The sequence below is a fragment of the Miniopterus natalensis genome, chromosome X (genome assembly GCF_054644295.1).
Source record: "Miniopterus natalensis isolate mMinNat1 chromosome X, mMinNat1.hap1, whole genome shotgun sequence".
Lineage (NCBI taxonomy): Eukaryota > Metazoa > Chordata > Mammalia > Chiroptera > Miniopteridae > Miniopterus > Miniopterus natalensis.
In genome coordinates, this window is record NC_142103.1 from 91,627,255 (window position 1) to 91,638,119 (window position 10,865).

The 10,865-nt window shown below is 37.0% G+C and overlaps 1 pseudogene; it reads right to left on the reverse strand.

Annotated features, from left to right (window-relative positions):
• Window positions 1-10,245: 10,245 nt before the first annotated feature.
• LOC107539463 (DNA-directed RNA polymerases I and III subunit RPAC2 pseudogene) lies at window positions 10,246-10,604 on the reverse strand (annotated as a pseudogene).
• Window positions 10,605-10,865: the final 261 nt, after the last annotated feature.

Genomic DNA, 10,865 nt, shown 5'->3' on the forward strand with positions numbered 1-10,865 from the left:
ATCATGTGATCTCTGAAATCCCTGCCCATCTCTCCAGCTTTTTGATACTGTTCTCTGTTTGCCCTTCTAGAATCTCACCCTGCTATGCTCAATTTAGGAGCTGGCCAAGGACTCAAGGGAGAATTTATACATAGATTTTTAGAACTCTTTTCCCCCAGTTCTCTCTTCTCTAGTTGTATATCTGCCAAATTCCAGCTGCCTTTATTTCCCAAAGTTTTGTCATTGTCTTCTCCATCCAGGGAGTCTACAGCTCTCCTTGGGCTCTATTAATCTGTGTTATGATTTGGAAAACACCTTCAGATCCATAACTGGCCAATCAACCGCCTGCTCTTCCAATTTATTTCCGGTCTCCCGTTGTTGTTTTGCTACCATAATCTCCCATGATGTTTTCTACCATCTAAAGAGGCACACCCTGTATCTAACTGTATCATAAGCTCAATACCTGTTTGCTGTGAGTTATCCTATCAATGAGCTCAGCCCTACACCCTCAGACTATACTATATCCCCCTTTCCACCCTAAATCCTTAACATTTGCATCACCTCAAGCTTCAATATTGCTATCGTTTAGCATCTGATTACTAAACCAATTTTCTAGTAGAATACCTTTGCCAAAGAGATGGTGTTCATTCATCCAGATTTCTTTATCTAGGGTGTTATGTATGGCCCCAGCTTCTGAAAGATGAGCATTACTCATTTTGACTGAAGCCAGTTAGGCTAAGATAAAACCTAACTTTCTTCTACTAGGACTAGATCAAGATATTTTCAACCTCAGAGGTTCTCCCTTAGCAGGCAGTAGTATTTTTCTGTTGGACATCAATTAGCTTGAACACTACCACGGAAAGTATCTAGCCAAAGATTTGAGAGATTTCAGAGCTCTTCAGTGAAGGCTTCCTTTATCCTGTTTCTAAAATGGTCAGTTTCATAAATAGTTGTATTAATCCCAAATTTGTCCAATATGTTGTTCAAAATGGAATGAAAAGAGAATTGGTATAAAGTAAAATGTGAAGACTCCCAGCAATTTAGTCTTATAAAATAAGTGGAAAATTGGGTTGTTTTTTCAAAGTCTGAAAGATCTCCCTTTATAGGACTGCTGAGTTGTAATTTGTCTGCTCCTATTAAATTGTGTTGTCATAGATACCTATGAATTCTATAGAGTTTAGAAAGACTTTATTTCAGCGTTTATAAGCTTCTGCAAACAAGAAAAAAAACACATTTGAAATCTCTTCGATTTCAGTGAGACTAATTTCTTATTTGTTTCTTTTTTAAGTTCCTTGCGCTAAGATGTTACACTCTCGGTATCTAGGCATATTAAAGAAGTCTCAAGGGACTTTGGGTATTTGTAGATAGTCTATTTTTTTTCTAACGTGCGAATAAAAATTTAATTTCTTTGTGAATATTTGATATGGTTTCAATGACTACACAGTGCTGTGTCCTTCTAGTTAAAAATACACATTTGGTATGTGTTTGTGTGTGTTGATTCCCCCCCCCACTCTGTTGAAATATATCCAAATGGTAATTTAATGGATATGGCCTTAGCTACAGTGCTTCTGGAACTTCATTGATCGATCTTAAATACAGAAAAATAAATTGAGACTGGGACTAGGGAGACCAGTTCGGTGGTACTCATGAGAGGTAGCAATAGTTCATATCACGGTGTCCAGGGGTTGGTGGTAGAAATGTAAGCCTTTATAAATGAGATCAGTGTTGGGAAGAGCTTGCTTTCAGAAATGTCTAAGTAGTTGCAGTGCTCATTCAAGTGGATAAGAGTATTTGAAGAAGGCCTATCCATCTTGGAGCTAAACCTGAATAAGTTGTTGGGATACAGGAAGAGAAGGTTAGAAAGACTAGACCTGTTATGAGAGTTCAAGTTAAGCAAATTTGTGTTTAGGTCATGTTTCTAGGATCATAAGGAAAAACAGCGTGTTATTCAGGAAGTAGAAGTCCAGATCTACTAAAAAGTAAAAACTAGAAAGATTAAGGAGAAAAGAAACAATTTGGTGAGACATGGATACCTAGTGCGTCATGTCAGATGTACAACAGCAAAGTTATTTTTAGCAGCTCCTGATAATAACTTTGATTTTCTAATATATTGGCAAGTTTGGTCTGGATTTGTGCATGAATAATCTTCTATTATACCCAGGCATGGTCCTACTAGTTCCAAAGGAACTTATGATGGTCAAAGTACAAATATTCTTAAAAGGAATCAAATGCTCCTTTCATTTCAGGACGACAACAGCAAAAATCCAAACAATCCAGACATCGGTGACTTTTTTTTTAACACATTAGAGAACTGAGGTGACAGAGAAAATCACTACCCTTAAATCTGAAGAGATAGGTGGGTCCTGAGAATAACAGTCAAGATCTGCTTACTTGGAGCTGAAGCTGCTGGAGACATGAACTGGTAGAACACAGAAATGAATACTGGTTGTGGACTAGCATGCGACAGAGAAACTCCTGGATGCCGCCGTTTTATAGAGGCCCCCACACTTCATTGTGTTTTACCTCTAGGAACCCCTCCCAGGTTCTCATGGTGAGGAGTCAAGAAAGATTCCTTGGTGGCTGCAGCTGGAAGGCAGAAAGAGGAACCATTGTGAAACAGGGCCCAGAGAGTTCTCTGTAACAAAGGCCTACTCTACAGGAGAAAGCACTTCATCAGAGCCTCGTCCCTGCTGGGAGGTGGGCATTTTTCCATTCTATGCCCCCACCACCACCCTTTTTAAAGGTGTTTTTATTTTTTAGAGAGAAAGAGGAAGGGAGAGGGAGAGAGACAAACATCGATGAGACAGAAACATGGATTGGCTGCCTCCTGCATACCCCCTACTGGGGATTGCGCCCACAATCTTGGGCATGTGCCCTGACTTGGGAATCAAACCGGCGACCTCTTGGTGCATGGGACAACAGTCAACCAACTGAGCCACACCCGCCGGGCAATTCTACCCCCCCCAGCCTTCCTTCTCACCTAAGGGAGGTATAACTCAAAAGCACTTTTAAATGTAATGGGCCAGGGACATGGGACTACTAAAAGACTAAGAGTTAATCATAAAATTGTAAAACGTTTCCCCTCTCCACACCTTACCAACATACCATCAGGGCTTCAGGATAATAACAGTGGATTACAACTAGAAGAGCAGCAAAATACAGACTCAAAGTCAGAGCTTTGTGGAAGTCCAAAGTGAAGAGGGGAGACAAAACAAGGACATGGGAGGAAACTGAAGCCTATGACACATACACCCATAGCAAGCATTTAACACATCTCAGGTCCTAATCAGACTAACATAAAGCACACAGAAGCCTTCATCACCTCCGTTCCTATTACCCAATACCTCATGTCTGCTTTTAACAAAAATATTACAAGGCGTGTCGGAAGGCAAGAAAAGAAAAGGAAACATCAGAACTAGGCTCAGATATGACATAAATATTGAAATCACCCAACAGAGACTTTAAAATAGTTATGATTAATTTAATAAGAGTTCTAATGCAAAAAAAGGAAAACCATGCAAACACAGAAAGGTAGTATGAGCAGAATGTAATTGAAACTCTAAGAAAAAATAAAAAATGCTAGAAATCAAAAATACTGTAACAGAAATGAAGAATGCCTTTGATAGACTCAGTAGGAAAGTAGACATTGGCCAAGGGAAGAACTAGTGGGCTTGAAAGTATGTCTATAGATACCTCCCAAACTGAAATGAAAAGAGAAGGAAGTAATAAAGAAAACAAAATAAAACCAAAACACTATGTCCAAGAATTGTGGGTTCATTTCTAAAGGTGTAACATACACATAATTGCAATACCAGAAGGAGAAAAAAAAGAACAGAACAGAAATATCTGAAGTAATAATGGCTAAGAACCTTGCAAAATTAATGACATATATCAAACTACAGATCTCGGTAGCTCAGAGAACACCAAGCAGGACAAATGTCACAAACAAACAAAAAAGAAAATTCCCAAACAAACAAGCAAACAAAAATCTATTGTTATATTCAAACTGCAAACAGTCAAAGAAAAAGGGAAAATACTGAATGAAGCCAGGTTGCCAGTCATGAGAGGAAACTTACCTATCAGTGAACAAACATGAGAATAATAGTGGATTTCTCATAGGAAACCATGTAAGTAAGGAAAAAGCAAAGAGTTAAATGTTTAGGTTTGAAAGAGAGAGGAAAAAAAAACCTTAGAATTCTGTATACAGTGGATTAACCTTCAAAATTGAAGGAGAAATCATTTCTGAGACAAAAATTAAGGGAATTCGATGCCAGCAGAATGCCCTGGAAAAAAATGTTAAAAGTTCTTCAGTGGGGAAGGAGAATCCCCAGTAAATTCAACAAGGAATTTAGACCTGCATTAAGTGAATGTGAAATAAAAATTTTTCTGTATGAAATAAAAAATTATTTGATTAAAATAATAACAATGTATTAGGTGATTATAGCATATAGAAAATTACATAAATGACACCAGTATCATAAAAAATAGGGAGCAAGTGGAAATACTATGGTAAACGTTCCATACATTTCATGTGAAATTTTATAGTGTTAGAAGGCAGACTTAGATTTGTTAAAATGTGTATGGTAGACTCTAATGCAACTGCTATAATTTTTTAAAAAGAGGTATAATGTATATGCTGAGAGAAATGGAATCATATGAAATCCCCACGTAAGACTAGAGAAGGCAGGAAAAGGGGGGGAGACAAAGAGCAGGCGGAAGGAACGGAAAACACAGATTGTAGCTATTAGTCCAACTATACCAGTAATTGTAAATATGAATGGTCTGAATATACCAACTAAAAAACTTAACATTGTCATAATGTATTAATAACCAATGAACATATGCACGTATGCATATCCCATGGGCAGACAGTAGTTCGGAGAGGGCCTGTGGAGGACGTTGATAGGGGAGAAAGGGGGACACCTGGAATACTTTCGACAATAAAGACAAATTTTTTTAAAAAATAGAAAGAAAATAAAGTAACAAGACTATATTGTTGTCTATAAGAATTCACTTTAAATATGAAGACTGAAGATTCAGATACATAAAAGTAAAGGGCTGGAGAAAGATATACTAACATTTATCAAAAGAAAGCTATAGTAGCTATTTTAATTCAGAGAAAGCTAATTTCATAACAAGGAAAATGATCTTGAACAAAGATAGGCGTTATATAATGATAAATATAAAGGGGTGAATATTTCAAGAAGACATAACACTCCCAAGCACATATGCATCTAACAAGGTAGCATCAAAGTACGGGAAGTAAAACGTATAGAAATGGAAAGAGAAATACATAAGTCCACTATTATATTTGGAGATTTCTGCACTCGTCTTTCAGTAATTGATAGATCAGCAGAACATTAGTAAGCATATAGTTAACCTGAAAAATATTACCAACCAATCAACTTAATCAAATTGATATTTATAGAATATCCCATCCAATACCAGAAGAAACCACAGTCTTCTCAGGTTCACATGAAGCATCCACCAAAATTGACCACATTCAGGGCCAGAAAAACACCTTGAAAAATTAAAAAAACAAAACAAAACACAAAAAACCAAAATCATAAGAAGTTTCTACTTAGACCACAAGGGAATTAAAAAACACACTTGTAAATGACATAAAAGAAGTCCCAAGAGAAAAATTTAAAAATATTTTAAACTAAGTCAAAATTTGTGAGATGAGGTGAAAGCAGTGCCTAGAGAAAAATTTATAGCATTAAATGCATATATGATGAAAGTTTTGAAATCTGTAATTAAATCTTAAACCTTAGAAAACTATAGAAAGAGGAGTCATTTGAACCTCAAGTAGTTAGAAAAAAAGAAACAAAACTTAGAGCAAAAATCATTGATATTAAAAATAGGAGACCAATAGAGAAAAATCAACAAAACCAAAAGCTAATTCATTTTGAAAGAATTGCTCCAATTCAGAAAGCTCTATCCTGGCTAACAAGAAAGAAGGGAGGGGACAGACTACCGGTGTCAGAAATGAAAGACGGGCCATCACACTGCTGAGCCCATTAACGTGAAAAGCATAACAAAGGAGTAGATCCTCTACCCACGATTCTGATAAATCGGTGAAATGAACTAATTCCTTTACAGACCCTAAGCACCAAAACTTGCAAAAGGAAAAGTAGATAATTTGGATAGTTCTATGTCTATTAAAGAAATTGAATCAGGAGTGATTGTCTGGATTGAAAGGCTTCTTCAGATTGAGATCTCAGTAGCATTAATTGGGGGTTTATTATTTACCAGATCTTTAAAAACTGCTTTCCCAAAATAACTTTATATATATATACAATTGACTCTTGAACTGCACGGTCCACTTATACATGGAATTTTTTTCGATAAAAATATAGTCGGCCCTCCGAATCCTTGGGTTTTATATCTGCAATTCAACCCACCATGAATGAAAACAGTGCTTGCAATTTGCGGTTGGGAATCTAATGATGTGGGGGACAACTGTGCGCATTGCTCTCTGCCATTGTATACGAGGGACTTGAGCACCCACAGGTTTTGGTATCTACGGGGACCTGGTGGATTCCAAGGAACAACTATCGTTAAGTTCTAGGGGAGTCAAAAGTTATATGAGGATTGTCTACTGCACGGGGTCTGGTGCTCATAACCCCGGCTTTTATTCAGAAGTCACTATATATATATACACACGCATACACACACACACATACACACATATGTATACACATGTATATACACACATATATCCATATATAATTGCTAATTATATAAATATAATTGTTGATAATACCTATAATTTTTAATAATATAAAATTTGTTAACATAAAATATGATTACAGATGTATTTGATATAAAGTTCTCTATAAGGAGTCACAAATTAGTCAAAGAACTAAAAATGATCTTTTACTTTTAACAATTCTTACTTTGTTGATGAATATATAATAAGTATAGTTATATATTCATATAGAAATATATATTCATATAGATATGCTTATGAATGAGGTAGAACAATTATTTTTACAGAGGACTGTAAACTTACATATTACATTCATTAAAGATACAAAATCTCCATGGCAGTTATTGCCATGGCTACAGAGCCTTTTCTTTAAACCATGCCCAATGACTAATATTTCTTATGTCATTTGCCCTTCTTTTTGATGCAAGATCACCCAGATAATAGAATACCATTTGTCTCTCTAATCAACATGACAATTTATTAAGAGATGTAAAAAAGGAACATTTTGTTAGTGAGATATTATTAGAATTGTGTAGTACTTGTTTAAAACTGCTCCAAAACCAATAGCTTGTTTCTGCTTCTTTGCTAAAGGCATGGCAAGGAGAAAGGCAATTTTGTTTTCAGACAATGAAAGCTTCGCTTTATATAGAATTACTGTTTACTGGTTTAAGAGAAAGGACCTCAAGATCACCTTTCTTTAATGCAAATCACCTTTTCAAGTAAATGCCTCTCAGGTTGATAACTCTTAAATCACCATTATTAATTGATCAGAGTAAGGGATATTTGACATGGCTAAAGACAATTGAAATTATAGCTTCCTTCAAGGGCATCTAGAGAATGGTTTCCTTAAGGAAACACGTCATGTGCTGGTGATTATCTTTCATAGTACATTAAAGGAACTTGAAAACAGTTTGAAAGCATTAAAACGTATGAAGATTTCTCATCCTCAAGTTTTCTGAAAGAAAATAAATATTCCTATTTATTTGCACGAAAATAATAGCAGACAATGATGTAAATTTATTCTAGATTTAGAAAACTGATGGGAGTAGCAAATCAATATACATTGATGAAAAGAAACAGGATAACTTGGCATTTAAACGAAACAACTTTTCAATTGGAAAGGTGTATGTGTTTAATATATGTGTATACATGTAAACCATTTTACTGAATCAAATATCTTCTCACTGCTTCGCCAGGCGGTGCAGTATAAATATATCTTTCTTAGGTGGCGCTTTGCTTTCCTAAGAGTAAATCATTGCCATCATTGCCATGTATGTCTGTTTGCATATATTTGCTTTTTTCCCCCTTAACCTACATCATCGTTCACAAAATGTTCCAGCATCTCTTTCTTCCAGGGCTTACAGTAACTTCACACTGGGGTGAATTTTGTTCTCCTTTGATTCCTTCCTTCCTTTGTTTCTCTCTCTTTTCTGAAATTTATTTTTTTAAAATATGTCTTTATTTCAGAGAGTGGAAGGGAGAGGGAGAGAGAGAAACATCAGTGATGAGAGAGTCATTGATCAGCTGCCTCCTGCACGCCCCCTGCTGGGGATCGAGCCCGCAACCCGGGCCTGTGCCCTGACCAGGAATCGAACCCCGACCACCTGGGTCCCAGGTCAGTGCTCAACCGCTGAGCCACGCTGGCCGGGCTGTTTCTCTCCTTTGAGGAGGACTGTTTCCTCTTCAGACCATATCCATAACCATTCATCTTGGAGCTTGATTTTCTTACGGTTTCAAGACTACATTGCTGCCCCTCTACGTTGCTTCTCCCATTTCCTGAATTCTAGATCCTTCACTCTACCCTTTTTTTCCTAGAGACATATTTCATGAATTTCCCAATAAAAGGTCCTGGGAAAGTAGAAAAAAGTGGGGTATTTACATCTCATAACATTTATTCTATTGTAAATCAAGCATTCGACTTGGATTTTAAAATCTAGGTTAATGAGCACCCCTCCCCAATTTAAATGTGTTCTTTCCTCCTTTGCCTTTGAGCTTTCATTCTGGATTTAAAAAAATTCCATGTCATTGTGCAGTCCATTCTCTTTTTTCATTATGTGGTATTATTGTTTTCTTTGTCAAAGTTTTGATGATCACCTGCGTGGCACTCGTGTTCTGAAATTTCACCATTTTATGACTTACAGTTTATTATGGATTAAAAGGACATTTCAGTCTAAACACTCATTTCCTTCATTTTCTTGCATAATTTCTTTGATAATTTTCTCTACTCTCTTGTATTGTTTAAAAATTTATTTACTGATTTGAGAAAGAGAGATACAGACAGACAGACAGACATTGATTTGCTGTTCCACTCGTTTATGTTCTCATTGGTTGCTCCGTGTGTGCCTTGACCAGGGCAGCAAGCCCACAACCGTGGTGCTCTCACCAGCTGAGCTACCTGGCCAGCGCTCAACTCTCTTTTAATGACTTTGATTATTGGAATGACTGCTATTTACTTGGATAGTTGACCTAAATCAATTCTCTGGTTTCTTCTTTTTTTTCTCTTTAGTATTCATTTTTTTTCACTCTACTTCCCAGGAAACTACCCATAGTGTGGCCTTTATCATCTTTACTATATTATTTATTTCAGCTACCCTATTTTAACTCGCAAGAGCTCTTTATTTTTCTCCGACCATTCTTTCTTTTATATTATTCTGTCTTTACTTATTAGATATAGGACCTTACCTTACCCCTCTGGTTACGTTATTGTTTTACTTTGATGTTTTCTTCTGACAGTTCCCCATACTTCCTCTGTTTTCTTCACTTTTTACTTTTATATTTTGAAAATAGAACTTATTTTAATATTTTATGCTTCATTTTCTTTTATATTTTCATTTACTTCTGTGAAACGCATTCACCACATATTTGATGTGCTTCAGTTCTTTGTTCATACTTAAGCTTTTGATACTAAAAGTTGATCGAAATTTTTGTGTGTATGAAGGCAGTTTTCTCGAGGATTTATCTGGCAGTGAGGGAGAATTTTAGCGAGAATAACCCCCTAAAGAGTACCTGTAGCACTTTTCCTTGGGACTGATCAGTGCATACAGTGAAAACATAAATCAGTTTATGTACCTCCCATGCTTAAATTGCTTCAGCAATGCCCGTAATGCACAGAATGGAAGTCAGACTTCATATCAGGACCCTTGAAACCCTGTATGATGTAGCTTCTTCCTGTCTCTTAACTTACACTTCATATCACGCATAGTCTCTACTTTAGTCCTTCTAGCTTTCTTTGGTCCTTGGATAAGCCATGTTTTTGTCCATAGGGATTCTGTTTTCATATCCAAAACACTGTTGTACATATTTAAGGCAAATGCGGTGAACAGTAGTTAAATATAGTATTCTGAGTTTTTGTTGTTGTTTAGTTTAGTTTAAAGAGGGAATTTTTTAAAGAATACAAATGTTTTTACAGGCGTTCCAACAGCTCTAAGGGGTTAATAGTTAGAATCACACCTTTCTGAAGGACAGATCATGTTGTAATCACAAACTTCTGGGTTTTGCAAGACCATGAAGAGAGCATCCTAGAGGGCATTTCTCCCTGTGTAGTGTGCAAGGGACTAGACTGTGCATTCATTTCTGCTCGCCTTGTAGTCCTTACGTTCCTCCATGCCGCCCTCAAACTTGTCAAGCACATATCGGCAGGCTTTCAGGCACCTCTGAAATGGCTCAGCGGCTGGAAAAGCGCCTTCAGTCTGCAGAAATTAATTTTACCCTCTGAAGGATGGCTTCTGGCGTAACTACAAAATTCCACTTCGGGATTCTTCACGATCATGTAACAGAGAATTTCCTAGGGTCTGGTCCTTCTTGTGCAAAATAAAGATCACACAGCATTTCCCGGGCTGTCTTCCTCTCTCCTTCTGCCATTTCTGGTCTTCAATCCAGATATATTTCTCTGTAGCCTCTCGTCCTCTCCCATCCTGGGGCCAGCTTCTGGGATCCTCGGGTCATGTTGGCAGAGGGGATGCTCTGCCCCGTATCACAGAAACATGGGAGCAACACAGGAAGCCTAAGTGAGTTTAATGACACCACAGTATAATAGCAATTGCTTTGCGAATAGAAACCCCTTATTCTTCCAGCACACCCCACCTTTCTAAGGGAGGAGGGTAACCATGAGAGCATGGTGTCGTGGGAGTCAAAAAGGTAAAGAAAATGAAGACTGAAAGTTGGCCACTGGGTT